Source organism: Taeniopygia guttata, chromosome Z (assembly GCF_048771995.1).
Source record: "Taeniopygia guttata chromosome Z, bTaeGut7.mat, whole genome shotgun sequence".
NCBI lineage: Eukaryota > Metazoa > Chordata > Aves > Passeriformes > Estrildidae > Taeniopygia > Taeniopygia guttata.
This window is the reverse complement of record NC_133063.1, coordinates 41,169,528-41,191,907: the sequence shown is the minus strand read 5'-3', so window position 1 is coordinate 41,191,907 and position 22,380 is coordinate 41,169,528. Positions and strand designations below refer to the sequence as shown.

The 22,380-nt window shown below is 41.2% G+C and overlaps 1 protein-coding gene and 1 long non-coding RNA gene across 5 annotated transcripts in view; both read left to right on the top strand.

Annotated features, from left to right (window-relative positions):
• LOC140681957 (uncharacterized) lies at nt 1-21,563 on the top strand. Its single transcript, XR_012053178.1, has 2 exons — nt 1-8,006; nt 8,276-21,563. It is a non-coding gene; the product is annotated as an uncharacterized lncRNA (long non-coding RNA).
• SETBP1 (SET binding protein 1) overlaps nt 1-22,380 on the top strand; it is a 270,005-nt gene that overhangs the window by 52,023 nt on the left and 195,602 nt on the right. The gene's annotated exons all lie outside the window — the stretch shown is intronic.

The window sequence follows — 22,380 nt, the reverse complement described above, 5'->3', positions numbered from 1 at the left end:
CAATATGTACCTTAACTGGTGAAATCTAAGAATGTCTTAACATCTGGTGGGTTTGATCTGTGTTGTTGCATATCAGAATTCCTGGACACAAACAGAATCCTTGGCATGATTGACAATGGTACAACATTAATATTTTTGTGTTTCTTACTTGTAGAAAAACCCTCAAGCAAGATTGGGGATTCATTGCACTAGGAGATGTTAATTCCCTAGCCTGGCTTATTCCCATCTGGTTTACTTATTCATTAATTCTGTTTCTTTATAAGAATCCACTCCAGGCAATGCCTTTCTTAAAGATTATTGCATTTCCTTGCTGGCTAAATGCAAGAAACCTTTGGTCTCCTACTGTAGCTGCCTGGTTGGGTGGTAGTTCATCGCACGCTTTTGTTCTGAAGTGACACCATCACAAGGACATTCTTTATTGGGGTTCCTTATGACATTTGTTCACAAACCAATGGCTAGGTTTCAATATTCATTACTTAGAATGAATGGCCCCTTATTCAAAAATTGGTCAAATTGATATTGGTGGGATCACTGGTAGGGTTCAGTAATTGCAATTGGACTGTGCTTGGAATAACAGCCAGCTGGTGATCTCTTCCTTCCCCCTACCACTTAGCACTTACTCAGACTAGCCAAGTTCATCCCTGACAATTTTTTTTTAGTTCTTATGGCCTCCTGTCTTTGTTGCTAAAGATGAGCCTGAATCAGGAGACCATTTTTTCCAAAGATGAAACACAATTTGGTTTGAGCAAACATTTTATAAAATCAGGTCACCCAATGTTACATGTGGAAGAGTGAAGAAGGTGGTCTCAATTACCAAATATCTTTGCTCTCTAATGTATCTTGTGGACAGCCTGTGACTGAGTTTAGACCTGAGGCAGATTGAAACCCTGTTCATGAAGCTCCAGAAACTCCTGATAGTTTCCTGAAGGGAAAATATATGAATTCTCAGGAAGAAAAGTGGTTTTTATCTTCAACCTGCATGTTCATCAACTTTAATTAATAATAGTGTTTCAAAGCCCGGTTTTGTTAATGTTTGAGATTTGAGAACAGTTCTATCTTTTCTATAAACCTACCATCCATCCATGTATCTGTTCTGCAGTATTTTCTGTTATGAGGAATGTTGTTTGCACTTACAAATTCTTTCTAGAATTAAGTCTTTCACTGGTTTGCTTTATTTTGCTTGGGTGCTTTTATTAGAATTTTCAAATTAAGAAATTAATTGTCATGAGCTATATTGTCAATTTACCATCAAGACAAGGATTCATATTAGTTTTCTTTAAAAGACTAGCTTCCAATTCTCTCAATGCAAGTTTAATATTCTCATTTTCAGGTTCTAACACACCAGGGGAAAATCAATTTAGAAATAAACACTCTTACTAATCTTAGTATTTTGTATTTTTATGTACTCTGGTTGAATTACTTTAAAGGGAACCAGAACACCATTACAGCACTGGAAGCATAGATTAGAAATAAAGTTAGAACATTTTGATTGCAGAGAGGTTTTACAAAGCACTGTCTCTAGCAAACCCTGGATAGTAAACCTCTATTGCTTAGTTTTTGTTATTTTGTTTGTTTGTTTGTTTGTTTTTTGTTTTTGTTTTACATTTAATTTTTCTTTAGGGGTTCTTTTGTTCGGGGGAAACTCTTTTGGAGTGGTTTTGTGGTTTGTGTTAGGAAAAGGAGATGCACCAGACTTTTTTGGTCTTTATCTTTTTGTTTATTGTTATCTTATTTAAAGTTCTGCACGCCATCTATGCCAGACTCTGCACACTAGAAAAGCACCATAAAAATGGCCAGCAATCTCTTGTTACAAAGTCTTTTAAGACCAAGCTATCCAATTCAGAAATGACACCTGGATTATTTTCCCTTTTAACTCAATAACTGATCCCTCAAAGCCTGCAATGAGGATTGTTCTACCCAATTACAAGACATCACCCAAACCCATGAAGAAGAAGGAAGAAGAAGGTAAAGAAGAACCTGCCTCCTCCCTAAAACTTCCATCTTGTTCCCATCTATAACATACTAAAAATCCTAAAACTTAAATTTCTTACCCAAGTGATATGCTATACTGCTCTTTATAATCTTTTTCACATTTTTGTGGACTCTAGTTTATCTTGAAATCTTGGAAGCTTTCTCTATGAATGAGGGTCAAAGTCAGTGCTTCTCTGGAGGCCAGGTCTTCTCAGAGCAGACAGAGAAATATTTCCTGTGCCCTGGGTTCCCACATACCTCAAACTCACAAAAGGCTATATTTTAATTAGAGTGTAGACAACAGTTTTCAGAGGGGAAAAACTATCCCATTCTCTTTGATGGTTTCTGAAGAGTGATAAAATATTTTTTGCATTCAGTTGCTTCCTGAAATCTAATTTTTGATGCCTGATGATGCGTTGACCATATCAGTACCTCTTTATTTGCTGTATCAACATAAACTATTGGGCAAGTGCTTGCTTCAGAGGCTGTAAAGCTTGTTCGTCATGCTCCTGGAAGGGTCCTGTCTATATTTCAGGGGATAGGAGGTAGATGGGGAGGAAACTAGTACAGGAGGGTGGGTGGCAGTGTGGAACATTTGTCTGTGAATGCAGGACCTCAGCTCAGCTTATAAATTATCCCCTGGGCCTTGTAGATAAACACAGACTTCTATGGTGACGTTGACTGGGAAAGGCAAACACTTGCTGATGATTGTAGGCTAATCCTCCAGGACACTAATTACCAGAAAACCAAGGAAGCATTTTTTTAGGAACAGCTTACTTCACTTTGTGAAGGGAAAAAACAGTGCACTGTATTTAGTTTTGTTTGCAGAGCTCTACCCTTGCCTCCTGCACCCTGTCTCAGATTTTAATTTTAAGATTTAATTTAATTTTAAGATTTACCTCCCTTATTGTTATTGTTGTTGGGGTCATTTTTATTTTTCTTTTTTCTTTTTTTTTTTTTTTCCCTATGTTGCTTTGTGTTTCACTCTGGTGTCTCTGTAAAGTTGTATGAAAATGAAACTTAGTTTTTATTTGCATGAAGGTATGCATAAATATGTATGTGGTTTTTATACCATTAGCTATTTAAAGCTTTGGTTTTAAAGTTACCAACTACTCTTCAGCTGAATGTTTTGTGAAAGGTGATGTTTTGCAAAGAGATGATTTTTCTTTCATTCCTTCAAGTTAATTAGGAAACTGACAAAAAGTCCTAAGCACACACTGCCCTGGCTGAAGCAAATCATAACCTCATTGCCAAGGATTTAATTTACCATCATTTCTGATTTCAGGCTGGAAAAGAGGAGACTTAGGGGAGACCTCATTGCAGTTACAACTTCCTTGTGAGGGGAAGAGGAGGGACAGACACTGATCTCTTCATTCTTGTGAGCAGCAGGACTTGAGTAAACAGCATGAAGATGGATCAGAGGGGATTTAGGTTGGATATCAGGAAAGGGTTCTTCCCCCACAGGCTGCTGGGCACTGCTCAGGCTCCCTAGGGAATGGCCAGAGCCCTGAGGCTGCCAGAGCTCTATGAGCATTTATCCACCACTCTCAGGGACACACAGGGTGGATTTTTGGGGTGTCTGTGCAGGGCTAAGAGTTGCACTTGATGATCTTAGTGGAACCCTTTCAACTCAGAATATTCTGTGATTCTCCAAGATGCCTCTAGAAGAAATGGCACTTCTTGACTTGAGCCCTGCTTCCCTCAGTTTGTCAAAGACCCCAAGTCTCTGCATGATATTTTCCATGTTTCAAGTCACCAGTGTTTAAAATCTGGACCTGTCAAGCACAGAAGTCCACACGGGCTTACACAGGGCTGGGATTTCACAACAGGCACAAGGAACCCAACCTTCCTGTTGGATTTGCACCAGAACAGGAGAGGGACTGGTGGTCTGTGTTCTGTGACTCCCCCAGTCCAAATCAAACCCTGCATGATGACGTGGTAGGGTAAACAGTGCAATATAAATCCCACCAAAGCTTTGAAAACCCTGAAGGAAATAGAGCTGAGTGAACTAGAGAAGCATCCGTCATGGATGGTCATGATGAAGCTTTGGGTCAGTGAAGCAAGGTGATGGACAGGAGTCCCCAGAAAAGGTCACCTCTTGCAAGCAAAACCCCCATGTCCTTGTCTGCCTTTGGCACTATTGCTTGTTGTTTGTGTGCTTTGTGGGAGTAAAATTTATCCATGCTCTGAGGCCAAGAACCAAGTCTCTGCACCACAAGCATCCTGCTGTAATTGTAAGGTTCATATATGCCCTTTGGAGTGCTTATTAGATTCCCATTAGTTTATGCTTCCCCATAATGTTATAAAGTTATAATGTTCCTTATTATTTGAGATGCACTGTTGTTGAAGAATGACAATCCTGGACTAAGATTTCCCTATGCCAAGTAGCATACTACACATAGAGATGGAAAGATGTCTCCCAGAGAGCAATTTCATTTGTGTGCTTTCTGAGGAAAACAAAAATGTAATTTAAGAACAGGAGGGAAATGTGTGGGTGGGCAAATAATGTGCATGTTAGAGTTACGCATAAGGTTAAGAGCCAGAAGTAGCAGAGTGCACCCTGTCCTCCACATATGCAGCTCTCCCTTATGAGGGTTTCGTTTTATTTGCTTTCCATTGCTTCTCCACAGTGTTTAGCTGCTTTTACATTTAAAATTTTATATTTTATATTTTATATTTTGATTTGCAGTTGTTGTACATTTTTTTTTTCCTTCCCCCCCCACCTCCACCTTTGCTTAACTTTTCTGGTGGTTACTGTGAGATCAAGTGTTACCGAGAAGTCAGGTTCCCTTTTCCTTCCCTGTGTTTGGTCTTGGTTTTAATATGACAAACGTGTGCCTCCTCTGGAAATGGTATCCATGCTGCAGAGTAATTATTTAGTGAATGGTGGATCAGTTCATGTTGGCAAGGATCATATTAATCATTATTAATCATGACCCCTCTGACAGTAACCTCATCCTTTGCCTAAATGCTGTTCTTTATTAAGAAGTAAAAGCTATTAGAGAATGGCTGAGCCATTGCTTTCATTGCACCAGCACAGGGCTCAGGACTACTGGCAGGAGGCAGAGGAACACAGTTCAAAGCTAAAAATAAATGCACATGGCCCATGTTCTAGAAATGAAATAGGCAGCTTCCCCTGTGGGCTGCTTCAGCCTCATCTGAATGTCCTCCTTTCCCCTGAAGCCTCATGAGATTTTGACTCTTTCAAAAAGTTGAATTCAGGGATTAAATAATCTCTCTCAGACTTTGTTTTCCTTTTCAAATTGAAGTAGATTTCAGTATAATCTAATGCATGTGCAGTCCTTGCAAGGATAAGATTTTAAGATCCTGGTTGCAGCAGGATTCAGCAGCTGGTGAGACTAATCAAGAGTTTAGCTCCCTGGGACTTCAGTGGCACCAAGCAGAGCCTAATTCAAGCACCTTTCTTGAGGATTTCTGGATTCCTTGAAGAAAACACTGCACTGTTGAAGTGAGGCATGCAGTGACCTTCATCTTGTGTAAAACAGTTGTGAGAAGTCCAACTTCTCTGTCCAAGTCACTGGATTGGGGTTTGTAGAATAATATATACATATATATATGTCAGAACAGAGCTTTCAGTGACTGGAGGTCTTCTGAGAGTAAACAGTAGTTTAATTCATAATTATTCTGGTTTCCCTAGCAGTTTTGGTTTCTTTTTAACTAGATGAGGCAGTGCTATTCATTGATGTTGTCATTCTTTCAGCAAAAGCACAATGACTTAAGTACTGGACTGAAACCAATCTCCAGAACCTTCTCACCCCACAACATCCACCTTAATTACTTTTTAAAATATTTTCACTGACTGTGTGGAATTCCAGGACAAAATCCTTTAGGACGGAAAAGGAAAGAAAAACATCTTTTGTCTCCATCTAGCTCTTCATTACCTGGCTGGTGGTAGTAGAAAATTGGAGAAAACCTGCCGCGCTATTTGATCTTTGCCAAAGTTGTTGTAGAAATAACACTGTTTAATGTTTGAAGAAATTTATAGAAGAACAAAAGTAACAGCAAAGATGAAGAGACCAATAAAAATTGTCTGGTAAACTGCTGTCAAATTTTACATGTTCAGGGCTACTGATAATTTCCTATCTTAAAAAAACAGGGTGGGAGTTTGTCAGGGAGGAGGATAAAAATTGTATAAAATAAACCCTCCTCTTCAAATACCTAACTGTCCTGAGCTGAATTGTGTCAGAGCTAAGTTCCTTTGGCAGCCAGCACTGTTATAGCTGTTGAGGGTGTAGCAGAGGACTGAGACCAAATTTTGGAGAATCTGCCTCAGCCATACTGGCTCTCCCTTGCATTCTTCCACTTGTTAGCAAGAAATGCACTGAGGCATGAAATGAAGGAATGCAAAGGCTCCTGTACTTCATCTGAGCAAATCTGGATCACACTCCCTCAGTTAATATTTCTCTCTGGTAAAAGAAATAAGAGTGATAAAAATAAGTGAATGTATTGGCTAACTTGGAATGATATGGGTGGAATGAAGCAGGAAGAGAGAATTGTAGGAGTGAGTGTGTGCTGTCCACCATCTCCTGTACCCACATTTTTCAAGCAGAGCTTGAATCTCTGCTTGAAAAAATCATTGGATTCTGCACAGGTAATAAAGACCTAAAATAAGAAGTAAAATGTAAAGAGAGAGACTGTTAAATGACTGCGGTATCTGGACAGTAAAATACTTTGCTGGTGTAATAAAGCAGGGTAGAAGATCATGCAAAGAACTTGTAACTGTAGGAAAGTGTTCCAGTCATTGAGAACTCATAGAAGTGTTACGTATAGCACCACTGATAAACACATCACTTTTGCTTCTGGTGTCTATTAAAAGCAACCCTTTTACCTCTGTCATTACACTTATCTAACCAATTAATTTTTTAGTGTTCAAAATACTCATGTAATTCTTGGGCATCTTGTTCTTCCTGCCGTGTCAGAGTGTTTCACCCTTCCATTACACAAGGTGTTGTACTTAGCAAGATCAATCACCTTCGCTTACCCATTTATTTGTTGCTGGTGGTGTCTTAAGCAAAAAGAAGTTTCACTGGATGAAAAAAATGCTGCAGAAAATTTAATCTCAGAAATGTTTTATAAAAGATGGAATCCTCTCAGTGGGATCTGGCTGGGGACAAGAGATATCCCAGGTGCCTTTTCTCAAGACCTCCCAATTTCATACAGCAGTTGTGTCCAGGTAATTGCTGAATCTGCTGCTGAGCAGATGAATTCCTGGTGACTGGGAAATTTTTTTCATTTCATTAATCTGTTGGGAATGGAAGCTGGGTGGATTAATCCCCATTCTTTGGATTTATATAAGTTTTGCAGTGATAGTATTATGAAAGAAATTTCCTAAATGTAAACTTCCGAACAAAAGAGATTGAAGTTATGGTTGTCCTCTGCAAGTTCAGCTGTGGTAGGTTTTTCTTGCAGTGGGTTACACCTCCCTTCACACAATGCCATTTGTAAGCTGACATTTCTAATGACCTTTTATAATCACTTATTTCCTTTTCTCACTCATTTTATGAATAGTTTCGTACTCACTTCAAGAGTTTTCCGCCTTATGGTCTCCTCTTACTGTTCATATTAATTTCAGAGTGGGTTGGGCTTCCTGTAAAGTGTAGCACAGTGTAGACTGAAGTTCAATAGAACCTTTCCTTTTTACCAGAAAAGGGAGACCAAAAAACTCATAGTGCACTTTCTTTTTGTTGTAGCAAAGCCTTCAGGAGTGCAATCAGCAAATTGCCTTTTTTCTTTTTCTTTTGAGGCACTTCTGAATGTGAGCATTAACACAGTGCCCTGCCCCTGTTCAAGATGTAAAGATTGGGGCTCTGACCTTTTCTAGTGAGTGATGATCCCGTTGCACTTTCTCTTCTGAGTTGGAGCTGGTCATGATGTTTTGTCCAGGCTCTTATTCAGGATATGCTTTCTGCCAACTTTATTTGACCCTCTGCCTCAGTGGGACATATAGTTCTGGACTTCCTGCCCTAAATTGCTGTGCTGCCTTGCATCGATGGCTCCTTTGTTCTACCTTGGAGGTAGGTTCATTTTGGTCGTGGATGAAGGGAAGCCATACTATTTCAAAAATCAGTTTGAGAGCCCTCTGAATGAAAAGTGTTGCTAACATGAAAAATATTATTGTTATCAATTGTCATCCTTGGCCTCAATTTAAAAGGGTCATTTATACTCAAAGGCAAACATGTACCAGCATGTTAAAAGAGACCTAAAGCAGCTGAAGAAAATGCTGTGTTGTGGAACTTAGGTTTTGAAATCCAAGCAGAATTAATAAGTATTTTGTTGTTTTCAGTGATCTCTCTGCATGGATGGGGAAGGAAAGAGTGATTCCAAACCCTCTGCCTTAGCAGCTTACCTGCTGTTAGGAGACTCAGCCAAGACAGGAACAACATGCAGATGGATGAGGAAATGTCCTGGATGAAGATTTGGACTTGTCCATTTGATAATTATATAATTATTATATAATTTCATCATTATTCTCTGGTATTCTGGCTGCCTCTTATGGAATCACAGAATCATAGAATGTTAAGGGGTCGGAATGCATCTTAGAGACCATCCACTTCCAGCCCCTCCCTGCCATGGGCCTGCAGGGTCACCTCCCACCAGACCAGGTTGCTCAAGTCCTTATCCAACCTGACTTTGAGCACTGCCAGGATTGGGTCATCCACAACCTCCCTGGCAATCTGTGCCAGTGTCTCACAATAAAAAATTTCTTCTAGTAAAAATGTATCTAACCTAAACTTCTTGTTTTACAACTTGTACCCTTTACTCTTTGTCCTGTCACTGCAGTTCCTGCAGAAGCCCCCTATCCATCTTCCCTCTGGGCTCCCCTCACATACTGGAATATTGCTATAAGGTCTCCATAAAACGTTTTCTTCTCCAGGCTGAAGAGCTCCACATCTGCTGCCTTTCCCACTCCTGTTACCATTTCCCCTTAGCAGATGCCAGCATGTGAAGACACCATGTCAGGGTCAGCCTCAGTCAGCCACCTTTTAGATGACAGATGCCACGTGAATCCCGATCCCATCTCCTCTGAGGTTCATGCAAACTGAGCAGCCCGCTCAGAGCTGCTGAGAGCTGTGAGGTGCAAGGGAAGTGCAAAGGCTTTGTGGAGGGTGGCAGATGGAGAGCAGGACTTGCCTTGTTGATTGGAGTGTTGTGCTTGAAGCTTTGTGGAGCACTTCACACCTGTCTCAGTCAGCATGGGTGCAAAATGCAACCCTAGCAGAATGGTGGCAGCTTGCACCCTCCTTTTACTGACATTGTACCAGAGTCAATGTCAAGACAATGAAATTGAGGTCCTATATTTCAGCAGGTCATCTGTTTGGAATTGTACCCAATACGTTTGCTCTGCATTCAGCAAATATCTGGTTCTGATACTTGTTTCACATGGAAAATATATGGATACTTGTTATAAACAGAAAATTAAATTTTCCATCAGCTTGGGCTCTTGAGAGCTTGTTCTGCTGTTGGGTTGACCATGGTGACAGGAACATTTTTCATTGCTCTGTCCAAAGAGGCCTTTGCTCCTTATGTCCCCTTACTCTCTACTATATCCCACTTCATGGGTTTCTTGTTCTTGCACACAAGTCTGGTTTGGTAAGTGACAGTAGATATGTGTGTACCTTGGGTTTAAAGTCTCCTTATATAGGCCAAATCAGTTTTTAAAACATTACCTCCTGGAAACCACTCAGAAAGCTGTGTCAGATAGAACTGTAACCAAAGTGGTCTTTGTAGAAGAAAAAAAAGTTCCTCGTGCAGGGGAGAAATCATTCAAGCTGTAGTTTGAAAGTCTTTAAAGCAGTTGGGAAAAGAGGAGGTTCAGTGCCTATGGAGTTGGCTCACCCTTCAGAGATGCTGAGTATGTCACAGGTTTCCCACAAAACCAATCGTGATTTAATTCCTGGAAAACCTCAGATCTCTTATAAAGAAAGCTGTGAAAGCAGCACTGATATCCTTCATGTTAAAGACCATGGAGTACTTGGATATTGGCATGGGGTAAGGATTGCCTGAGGTAGGTTAACTCTAGCTTGCAATATAGTACAGCTCCTACTAGCCTCATGACAGAGGGATGTTTTATTCTTTTTCTTTTTATGCTGTATCTTAAAAAGAAACAGACAAAATTGTGATCTAAAGTAGCTGCAAAAGATAAAACCAACCCAAAAAGCCATATGATTCGCTGCAGGAATAAATCCCCTTGGCAACTGGTCCCAGCCTGGAGAATATATTCACAGCTGGGTTATAAACTTTCAGAACCAGCCAACAGAACCTTAACTAACACAGCACTACTAAGGCACTGCTGTAATAGGATCATTCTGCTATGGCTCCTGGGCATGTTTTAAGTGTCATCAATTTAGTCTACAACTGGAGGCTGTTAAGTGCAAAACCATTTTAGCAACTGCATCTTACATGCCGGAATGATTGAATATTAATGGATTTTCTTTTGTTGAAGAAAAACACAGAGAGAAAAGTGAAAATCCACAGGAAACCTCACTGTCTGTCCTTGAGTAGTGAAGTTCATTTTTGTAAGATAGCAGGATCAATCTAGCAACTGAGTATTGGAGTAGGAGGCCAGGAAATTGACTCTCATTCTCCAGCACTGATCTCAGCCAAGTTATTTCACCTTAGTTTTCCTTCTCAGGCTTATCTCTCCAAGGAGATGAATGATTTGACAGAGTAGTTATTTCACTCCCTTTTTGGAACGAGTTAGACTCTACCTGCACAACACTGAGAGCAAACAGGAAAAAGTTATGAGGGATTCGGCCAGGTGTTTTGTCCCACCAAAGATGCCCATCTTGGCTATTTTGGTAGTAGAGGTTAAGCATTTTAAAAAGACCTCAAAATGTTTTGCAACTGAGTAGGAAATGTGTTTGCCTCACCTCAAAGCTGGGGTCAGAATAGATGACAAAATTAACTTTGCCAACCCTATGTGCCCTTCAGGACTCACTGAGCTGCTCCATCTTTTTGCCATGTCATGTGTTGGTCGGGGAAAACAAAAGTTTCCATCTGGATATGGATACTTGTGTTGTCTATAGTATTGTGGGGCAAGATTTTTATGAGTATCCTGAGGTTGCCTGAATATCTTTGTGAACAAGATGACAAGGAAGTGGTAACCACTCCCCACAAACTTTGCATTACCTGGTGCAGCAAGGTCAGAGCTGTTGCAGGATTTTTGCAGGTCACTCCTGTAGCTGGACTTGAGACGACTGGCTGAATGAGGTGTTGTCAAGGCACCCATGCCTTCCTGCACTGACACTATTGGGAATTAAGGCTCTGAGTCAAACACTAGCTATCCTTGTAAAGAAGTTAATTGAAATCGCTCTCTCAGCACCCTCCCAGCAGGTCAGTGGTTGTGCTTAGAAAACAAGGAAATGAATTAATATAATAATACCTGATGCAAAAGCTTTTATGTTCTCTTTTTATCATTATCAAATCATGCTGAAGAGGCTGCAAGGTGAAGAAACTCTCAAAGTGCATTTTCAAGTAGCTGTTAGGATGAAGACAGTGCATTTTAAAATCAATACTGAAGCTTGCAATCCAAAGAGCAAAAGGGAGAGTCATTATAAGCTGCTTTACTTCTCATCTCTAATTCCTCATATTAATAACTTAAGTCCTGTCACTTGGATTTATCCTCTGTGGCCTGCAGTGACACCAGGAAAAGTCCTTCTTTTTAATTCTGTGGCAAAAATATAGCAACACTGCAGGGTAGGATCATATCCCCCCAGAAGTTTAGGGCTTAAATGTTTCATGTTGGGTGCCAGATTTTGCCATCTCCTGCCCCTCCCGAAAGTCTCCCTACTCCTTCCTCCACTGTTATACATCAATCATCCTCTTTCCTAGAGGCTAGGATGCAAACAGTGTAATCCCAGAGAGAGGAGATGCAGATACAGCCAGTCCTGCACATGGCTGTTGCTGTATCCTTGGAGATGCCATCACTAAATCTAATGACAGGATTTTGCTGATGGGAGTGTTTCAACTGGGCTGGAGAAAGCAGTAGGAGCAAGTAATCTAAGAACCCAGTTTTTCCATTGCTGGCAGCTCTGTTCTATCTCCATCCACTTCTCTTTTTTAAGTGGCTTTCTAAACTTCTCTTTCCTTTATTACTTCTTAGTTTGTCTTATCTTGGCACTTATAGCATCATAAACATTTCCCTTGCTGGCAATATTTTTAATTATGCCCTGACAATGAACCTTAGACCTAACTCAGCCAACGCAAGTGAACAATTCATAACACATAAAGGTTTGGTATTGAATTAAGTAATTATTTTCAAATAATAGGGATTCCTGTATAGGTTGTTGTTTGGACAAAATACAACAACCTCAAATGCTGTTCTGTTTAGAGGTCTTCAGAAGGGGTTTGGGATTTTCTTTGGTTTGGATCTCAGAAATGTGTTTAGAGGAGTCAATGTTACTCACCTCTGGAAAAACCCCAACATATATATTCAGGAGAAGCTGCTGAACCATGGTTGACTTACACAAAATCCAGGCAGTCAGGTTATTCCAGCAGCACAGTCTTTCTGCTCCTGTGTTTGTTGAACCAGACTTGAGATTCTGCTGGCAAATTTGGGAATGGCCTTTGGTGGGAGCCCAGCACTTTGTCTCATCTGCTAAGCCCTTAATAAACCCCACTACTACTTTTTCTAACTCCTCTCTGGACTTTGAATTACACTGCAGTGAACATAACACACGTGAGTAAAAGCTTAAGGTCTTTCTCACTTGGGTGGTCCCATTAAAAAGACCAGGTTTTCTATCTTGGCTTCAGAACCATTCCAAACACCACTGTTATTTTTCTTCCCCCAGCATTTCTTTCACCTGCCTCTTTTTCTTTTTTCCATGCCAAATCCATTAATATGTGTTTTAACCAATTAACTTTGGAACCAAAATATTAACTGCATAAGAGGCAGATTTATAAAATATGTATTGGAGCAGGGAATATAAAATGCCCCCAGTTTTGTAGCAGAAAAGAAATGTACAATGTGCTGAGTGAAAACTAAGAAGGACCCAACTTAAATCTTTGAAAATCACTGCCAGTTCCTATGTGCTGTATTTATTTTTACTTGGAAGGCTCAATCCAGTCCAGATGAGGTCATTTGGTTGGGACAACATGTGTCCATGCAGAGCCAGGAGGCAGGGAAGCCTGCAGGATGCTCTGGCTACAGGGCATTGAGCTGCCAGGATGCAGCAGTGGGACCAGGGCAGGCCATCTGTGTGTGTTGATCCAGGCATCAGAGCATGGCTCTGGGATGGAGATGTTGCAATGTTCAAGTTGTTTTCTTTTTAAGGCTGACGGGACAGTGTAGCTTTTGTGTCCTCAGCTGTTTGCAGTATGGGGTAAGTAAAGGCAAAGCTTGATGTGCTCTAATAACCTGGGGACAGGGGAGTATATTTAGGTAGGAGTGTCTTTGGTTACTTGACTTCATGCAACAAAGAGCCTGTTATTTTGTTTGCCCAGCTCTGTCTTCAAGCTTGTTATGTTTAACCCTTGCCCTCTCAGCACCTGATTCCTGCTCAGCACCATTTTACTTTCTCCTGTTTCTGCTCCTAAACCTTCCCTTACTCCTCTCACCAACCCAGATCAGTATCTAGGCCATTTGTGTCTAAGAAATGTCACTTTTTTCTCTTGGAGCTCCATCTCTGCTGCTCGGTGCTCCGTCCCAGCAGGTGGGGAATGCCCTGTGTCCTCCGCAAGAAGCCTTGTCCTGCTGCCCCTCTCCCCACCTCCCTGCCAGCAGCCTGTTTGCCAACACTTTGCACGAGGAAGCTGCCTCTATAAAAATAAACCGTGCTGAAATCTGAGAGAGAAACCACGCCAACCTCACACTTCATTATTGGTAATGTCAGCCTATTTGATTTCCATTTGCAAACAGTAGCCTGCATATGTTCCTCACCATGTACCCTGTCTCCCTGTGCCTTATTCTGTGAAAATTCATGTTCCTCTTGCATGTTGCTAAGTCTGCTTTGTGGTTTGCTTGCTCTGGGCCACAGACACCTCTGCTTCACAATTAAAGTGTGGAAAAAGCCTGTTAAGTCACTGATTTAATTGCCTGGTTACTCAGGACTAACACAAGGTTGCCATCTGCAACAGGCTTGAGCCTCTTCTTCCACCTCCTCTACCTGTATAAGATTTGACTCCTCACAGCTGGCTTTTATTGCTGATTTACAGCAGAAAAAGCCAGCAGAGACAGACCTGTATTTCCTGTTTTTAACCCCAATGTTCACTGCCATATGGGCATTGCTTGGGGAGGGCTGGATGTGCAGACAACACTCTCCTGCACCTCCAACATTGCCTGGCTGTTACAGTGTCTGCCTGGGTTGAGGACTTAGAATGAAACTCGATTTTCCAGGAGAGGTTTCTATTAAAAAACAACGGGAAAAAAAAAGGAAAATGGTGAAGGAGGAGAAGTAAGACAAACCAGGCTTTATATTGATAGGGTAAGCACTGCATCGCTGCCCTCAAAACCCCAAACCCTGAGCTGCAGGTTCGTGTCTCCATTTCACAGAGGGATGAGCTCTCAGATGGGTCCTACAAGTGCTGGCAGCAACAAGGGGCCCCCAGGAAGGCTCAGAGAGGGCGATACACCCAGAGCTTGAGGAGGAGTATTGACTTTCACTCGATTTACTGGAGCAATTGAGTTTGTCAGTGAAATGTGAGAGGGGCTCAATCAGCTGTCACACTGAGACACTCCTGTCAGTACTGTCAATAGCTTCGAGTTTCTGATCCTTTCTCAGATTAGCTCTGTGCCAGAACATCAAATGAAAAGCTGTTTGGGGCATGGGGAGGGGAGAAACTCTGAGCAGTTATCTAGGAATCAGTTTACAGACTTCAAAGCACTGCCAGGTTTATTCTGATGGCCTATAGCAATGTGCTGGGATCCTTAATGCATTTGGAGTATAATGTAGACTCTCCTCTTCATCCCCATGTTCACTCATGGGCTGGGTGGCAGGAATGGAAGGAAAAGGAAGGCCTCTCTCCAAGTGAACCCAAATGGCATGCAAATGGTTCTTCATTTGGAGGAACTGCTCTTTAGCTTGATAGAATAATTTGCTTTTCTTACCTTTCATCCTGAAGGACTCCTCTGTCTTTCTCTTAGCACCAAATGGAGACTTTTTCTGGGAGAACTGGGTTACGTAAAAGCATCACCCCCAACAGTAGGACAGGAGTGAAAATCAGGTTTTCCAGCCAGAAAGAATACTGAGCAGTCTTTAGCACTGTTGGGCTTTGAGTATGTGCCTTTCTTTATCTATAACATGGCAAAAGCTTTATGTCCATGAAGTTCTTCCATGGACTTTTCCTTGAAATTTCACTGGTAGGATCTGACACAGCCTTTACTGAGAATCTTTCCATCATGAGATAGGTCAATATAAATGAATGAATGAATGAATATGTCTCTTTTTGTAGGAAGAATAGGCCATCAGGAGGCTCCTTCTTAAAAAAAAATAGCTCAAGGATTTGAGAACTCTCTTTTCTCTGTTCACACTAAAACAGCTTATGGCAAGGTGAACTGACCCATTTGCACAGAAGCCAAGAAGGTAATGTTAATCCTATTAGAAAAATAATCTACCACCAATAATAATAATAGTAGGGGTGGAGAAGAAATCTTTTTTAGGCCGATTCTCTGAGTAATTCCTGTGAATTTACTATTTTCTTCTAAGGGTTGCAATGTTAAACATTTTGCTATCGATACATGACTTACAAAGATTACTATTTTCCGTTCACATTCCTAAAGAAATTAAAGAAGAGAAAAGCTACATTCCAACATTATTGATAGAGGGTTTTGACCTTTGGAGAATTGTACTCTTTTCTCCTAAATATTGTCTCAGACTGAAGCAGTGTCCATAGAGAAGGTTATTCATGTACAGCACCAATCTAGACTTTTTTTCCTTGATGTAATTTTAAAATTCATATTTTTTCCCTTTTCACTCCAATCCATTAGCAAGTTTGTTTTGACTTCAAAACATACAAAAAAACCCTCATCTGTTCCTCATTCAAAATCACCACTATCCTTCACAAATTGAAACTGCAACTACATTCCACTGCTTAATATTTAAGCAACTCTCTGTCCAGAGCAAGTTCTCCTTTAAAAACACTCACAACCAGCCCAGCTCAGAGTGTGATCTTTAATACCAGAGGGAACCCTGCTTGATTCTCTTGGTTTCATCAATGTGAAAAGGCCATGGAGAAGTATGCTAAAGGCATTAGAATGGGAAAAAAAAAAAAACCAAAAACAAAACAAAAAAAAAAAAACCCTCAGCACATTCTCCTTATAGAGTATTTCAAAACGAATGCTGGATACATACCTTTCCTTGACCTTTTCCTTAGATTAGTGCTATAGGCAGCTGTTGTGCTTGTATTACACATTCCACTGCAGGGACTGAATCTCCAACAAGGTAGAGGGGGGCTGGGGGATGTGTGTGTGTGTGTATGTACACGTGCATGTGTTTGTTACTCAACCTCTTAGCCAAAGGTCTTCCATGTTGGTTTTAGCTCTCCCTCTGTTTTTTTCAGTTTCCAAGCGGAGGTGTGGCTGTGCACTTTGTTTATGTTCACAGGATGACAGGAAACCTAAGAGCTTTTAGTGAATTCAGATATACTCTGGAAGAGGTGTGAATCTGCAGCCATTTGGGTTTAAAAGCTTTCTTTAAGTCTGAGAATAGAGGAAGAAAATAAACATCTCTCTGCTTTCTAGCTGCAAAGGGATGAAAGGTTCTCAGCCTGTGGGCCCCCAGGATGGATGCCTACAAAGGGAGGAATTAGAGGAGAGATAAAAAAGGCTGGAATTGCGGGTAAAAAAACCAATCTTAGAGCTGCTGCTCAAGTTGTATTTGTTCTTCATTTTACCGAGTCCCCATTGAGCAGTTGGCCTTGGTAAAACCCTGATGGAGCAGAGCGAGCTCATCATGCACAGAATGGGCTTCATGGGAGGAGTGATGCCTCTAACAAAGGCACGAAGGCAGCTCTAACAAAGCCATGAAGGCGGCCCTAACGACTCCGGCTAATTGCATCCACCCCCGCAGAAAGGGACGCTGCCAGGGAGGATGCTCTCACCCCCTCCGTGCGTGACCTCCCTCGCCTGGGAAGCCAGATGGGCGATAGCCACCGCGGGCAGATGCTGCGGCACGGAGAGGGGCGCGGGTCTGCTCTGTGTCACCGCAGGAGGGGCTCCATGTCACCCAGCACAACTGGCTGTCTCTGTGGCATCGAGCGAGAGGGGTTATCATCCAGTCTAAAACTTCCCCTGCCTCTGCCCATCTGTGCGCTCCTTGGGGCAGGTACTTCCCTCAGATCGCGTGTTTGTGCAGTGCCTAATTGCAGATGCAAGGGTAATATAAATAATAAGGTTAAAAGTCACTCTTCTTGAGGGGAGGTGAAAAGGGAACGGAAACGGGGCTGCTACTCATCTTCCTGGCTTTTCCTGGAGTCAAAAAGAGAGTGCAAAGGGTATTGCAGGATATGTCGGAGTATTTAGTCTTGAATCATTTGCATCCTGTTTTTATTCCCTTGCAGATATGTTTCAAAGAAAGTGTTTAGATGGAGGTGATCACCTCTCTTATGGCTGAGGTTGCCTGTCATTTCCTATGATAAGTCCCTTATTTGATTGTTTGGGCTGTGGCAACCCCCAGTGTTTGAGCTGAAGTCTTGCCTACTGCACACCAGGCTCTCACTGAGTTCATTTCAGAGGAGGGGGATTTTCAGTGTACTGCTAAAACTGTGCTAGCTTTTATCATTTGGGAAGAGCATTCCTACTTTTTAATCTTTCAATCTTTAAAAAGCTCATTCTAGGTGTGCTGTTGCACACCAGCCCTAAAAAGTGAGGGTAAGCTGTGAGATGAAGTGGTGCCACGTGCTGGGCACTACCCACGGTGCTGCCTCCACTCCTCCCTAGCACAAAGTTTCCTGAGAAGCAGTAGTAGTCCAGCTGTCCATATCCTGGAAAAAAGAAGGGTCGGGGGTGCTCCTTGCTTATTGCTCTTGACCTGAAAGGAGGTGGTAGTCAGGTGGGGATTGGGTTCTTCTCCCAGGGAACAAGTGAGAAGGCAAAAAAGTTGACCTCAAGTTACAACAAGAGACATTTAGGTCAGATATTAGAAAAAAATTATTCACTGAAATCTTTCTTTCACCCACACAGCCTGCTCAGGGCCATGGAGGGGTTTCCCACCCCTGGAGGGATTTAAAAACTATGTAAATCTGTCACTTGAGGACATGGGTTAGTGATGGCTTTGCTAGTGCTGGATTAACAGTGGGCTCAATGATCTTAGAAACCTTTTCCAACCTAAATGATTCTATGACTCCCTCTGCATAATGGGCTGTGTCAGCATGAGTAGAAAGTAATGCTCAATCTTAATCATCTATGATCATTCCAGCAACAGCAATATAATGGGAAAAGAAAAAAAACAAATTAGTAGGAGGAGCAGCAAGAGAGTTGCGATTTTAAGACATCAGAGGACTTGAAGACTTTGTGTGTTGCACTGTTGGTAGACACAATCACAGGTTGTAGTGATGTCCTTCCAGGGGTGTGTTTAGGTTTTCCCTTGGACATGTTCCAGTGATGTCAAGTGATGATAAAGCATTGTTGTGAAAGAATTTTGTGGAAGAGTAAGATATGCATTTGCCTTGCTGTTTTTGTATTTTGTTTGTTTGTTTGTTTATTTGTTGGTTTTTCAGGAGTGTAGGATTACATGGAAGTTCTTGTGCTTTGTTCAGTACTCATACTGTTACTGTTGATTCATTATCAACCGATTGTCAGAAGAGAAAGTCACTGGCTCCATGGATAGATACAGCAATTCCAGAAATTATCAGTGTCTGAACAGGAGTCTGAATATGGCCATTAGTCAGCTTTTGATGGCAGTCATGGTGTTGTCTCTTATTCTGATCCTGTGTAAATACCATCTGGGTGTTGCAGAAGTTACACTTAGTTACTGGCAATACAGGTAACTAGTAATTTACTCAAAATTACTATTTCTATTTTTCAGTTACTCCAAGTCTCTTGACCTGTATTTCTTCAAACCTTGTACAGTGGCACCTCAGTTGAACAAGGGCTGTTACTGTTCTTCTGTAACAATAATAAGGTTATTCATTCCATACTCATTTTCATTCTTCCTTATCTGTCCAAGATGATGAGCCAAATTGTTTCCTGCTTAAATCTTGTCTTTACTGTCTCACTAAAAATAATTTTGAACTCTATTTCTCTCCAGCCTTGCTGAGTAATCCTGGAGCTTGACTCTGAGTTCCTCATCTGATAAAAGGCAATAGAAGAACTTCCTAATCTCAGACACTGGTGCCAGGAGAAGTCCATTAGCACTCATGATAAGAGATTCCCGTAATTCCAACAACTCAGGCCTCATAGCTATTGAAAACAAAGCTTGCATTAATATATCTATGTACATAAGTGATTTGGTCTATGAGATCTAAGACTAAAAGTGAATGAACTTATTTTTTTCTCTTGAATAATGTAGTTGTCCAATGAGTGTTAGAATCTTCCTTCATCAGTGTTTTACTTACTGCTGTGGAAAGGATGCTCACAGAAGAGCTAAGTAAAGATGGTCTCTTCTACTGAAGAAGCCATTTAACTTTGTTCCCAGCTGTCCCCTATTGGAGATGTGGACCTCTCCTCCTCTCTCACTTCCCTCCTTCTCTTCTCCATTTCTCTCTTCTCTTCCTCCATCTCTAATGACTATAGCAAATTTTACTTTTGTACCCATCAACATTTAACCAGTAATGAAATAGGTGGTAGAACACAATTTCCATTTGGTTTCCACATTTCATATGTAGCACTGAAAATCTTTCCATTCTTGCTCTGCCAAAGTTTCTAATTTTCCCTATTCATTTCAGTTTTCCCAAGCATCAGCATTTGAATATTGACATCCTGTATATGTTCTCCACTTAGCACTATGCTGGATCCAGAGGTGGAAGAACAGTTGGTTTGCATGGACTGAGTTTTTGTTTGGGAACTCCATAGCCAACTCTTGTGATTTTTAAGAATGTTATGATATGAGGTGTTCTGTGGTTTGTATTTTTCTCCCTCCCTCTTTTTTTTTTTAATTTTATTTTTTCTACATCACTATCAATGAGTGATAAGGCCTAAATTATAAAGTCTCTGAAACTCTGAAGGCACATCAATAGAATCTAATGTGTCTGATTTTAATTCAGTTTTTAAGGAGCCTGATCCACAATTCTCAAACCTGTTGAATTTAGTAGTGTTAGCAACTCCAGTTATAATGCTGCTGGTAGTGGCTCACATATAGTTATGATTTTTAATCCTAAATCATATATTATTCAGTACCAAATAACTTTTTTTTCCCCATGTCAGCAGCTGCAAGACACATTCCTTTTAAAATCTAGGTCCTCTTCCTAAATTTGTGATACATACATTGATCCATTTCTCTGCTTCCTTCCAACACTCCCAAGACCAAATGTTTAAAAACTAAACTTCCTGCTTAGTGGTTCTGATGACCCCACCTGATCTTTTATATTACATATAAATAGAGGTTTTGCACCATGTACCTATCTTTTCCCACAGAAATGGAAAAATACATTTTACATTCTCACATTCTAAAATCACTATTAAAAACCCTGAACACCAGTCTCTTACACACTATTTGAAGCAAGAGTGACCTCATAGTTTTAAATTTTTTTCATCCAGTAGCTCTAAATGTACTTCTCTGGTTTAAAAATTGTGCTGACATTTGAATTGACATAAGCACAAAAGGGTCTTTCAATTTTCCTGCAGGATTCTGAAATAGTAGAAAGTACCGGAGTTGCATTTTAAAGATGTTATCTTCAGCAGCTAGGCTGACAAATCATCACCTGACACAGGCAAGGGGACTGTAGATGCAATAAATTGAAATTGGATGGGATACCTGTTACATTTGTGAAAATTAGCAGCAGTTCATATGATTTCTAAAAAAAAAAAAAAAAAATATCCCTACCTGCTGCAGCCCCACCCAGCACAGTGGAGCAGCCTCAAGCCAGGTGCTGACAAGAATTTCCTGAACTCCCTGTGACCCCCGTTGCGGGAGGTGAGCTGGTAAGAGAAATTAGCAGGGATGCAGGGGGATGAGAAGATGGTTTGTTTATTTCTTCTCGCTTGGAAAATGTGTGTAGCTGTCAAGGCCAATGTGGTTTTATGACACTCGAGCTGCTTCGTCATCACTGCTTCTTGTGGACTACATACTCATCTTTTATCAGGAGGATGGTGGTGTGGTGAGAGACATCCGCTTCACAGAAAGTTCACTCAGCATTGCAGCACAAGCACTTGGAGGGCTCAGTTCCTTTTATTCCTCCTCTCTGAAGAACCCTTTGGCCAAATTTTCCTTTCCTTCCCCCGCCCCCCCCCCCCCCCCTTCTTTTCTAAAGACTGAGAAATGCCTCAGGAATGCACTTGCTCTCTCTCCCAGACTGGCTCTCCTAGTGATGTATTAATTAGCTGAGCACTGCACATTAACGAACAACTGCAGGCTGATCTCGTTAAACATTAATGCTTAACTAGAAAAGCAAGAGCTGTTAAAGATACACCACTCAATGTCATCCATGTCCAAATGTAAAAGAAGTTAGTGGCTGAGCTGCTGGCACTTGTGTTTCCAGAGGAAGAGAGAAGGGACAAGTGGGAAACTCCTCTTTTACAGAGCCAGATGAGAGCACCTGGACCACAGAGGAGTTTCCATGCCTCTCTGACTGACTTTAGCACAGAATCCAGCCCTTTTTCAGGGAACATCTCTCTTTCAGGGAGTTAGATGGGCAAGTTCTTGTGCCCATGCTGCTTTTTCAGCCTTTCTTCATACCTTGTTTTTAGTGGTCAGGTCCTAAAACCAGCACAGGTCTGCTCCTTAACCACTATTTAACCCCTAGCAAATGGTTCAGGCCCATTTTCAAACATGAAAGTTTTATGTCAGGTAGTTACACCTCAGTGCAGTAATCCAAATTAGTGGTTGTCTTCATTATTTTTGACTTTGCTGGATATTTTAGGAAACACCATTGGAAAATATCGACCTTATCACCTCGTAGTTTCAGTTTACCCTTGGAGGAACTTGTTAGGGCAGCTCTTGATATTGTGAGGCTTTGGCTTTTCTCAGGAAAACTATCTTGACTACCTCATGAGGAGCTTTCAGAGTGTTTGTTCATTAACCAGTTGGAAATACTGCTGATGAAAGTAGATCAAGCCTGAGCCTCCTGCCCAAGGAGCCCTGCTCTTCTCCAAGCACGTGCTGTTACAGCCCAGCTGTGCACAAGTAGTTGCCATTGGTGGTTCTGGCCTTCATATGCACAGGCAAAAATGGGATTTTTTTTATGCACTGTCTTAATGACTGCTACATGCAAATCAAACACAGAGTTTTGCATGAGTATCTACACTCAATTTACTGTGGAGTTACCTGGCATAGCCAGAGTATAAGATATGCTTCA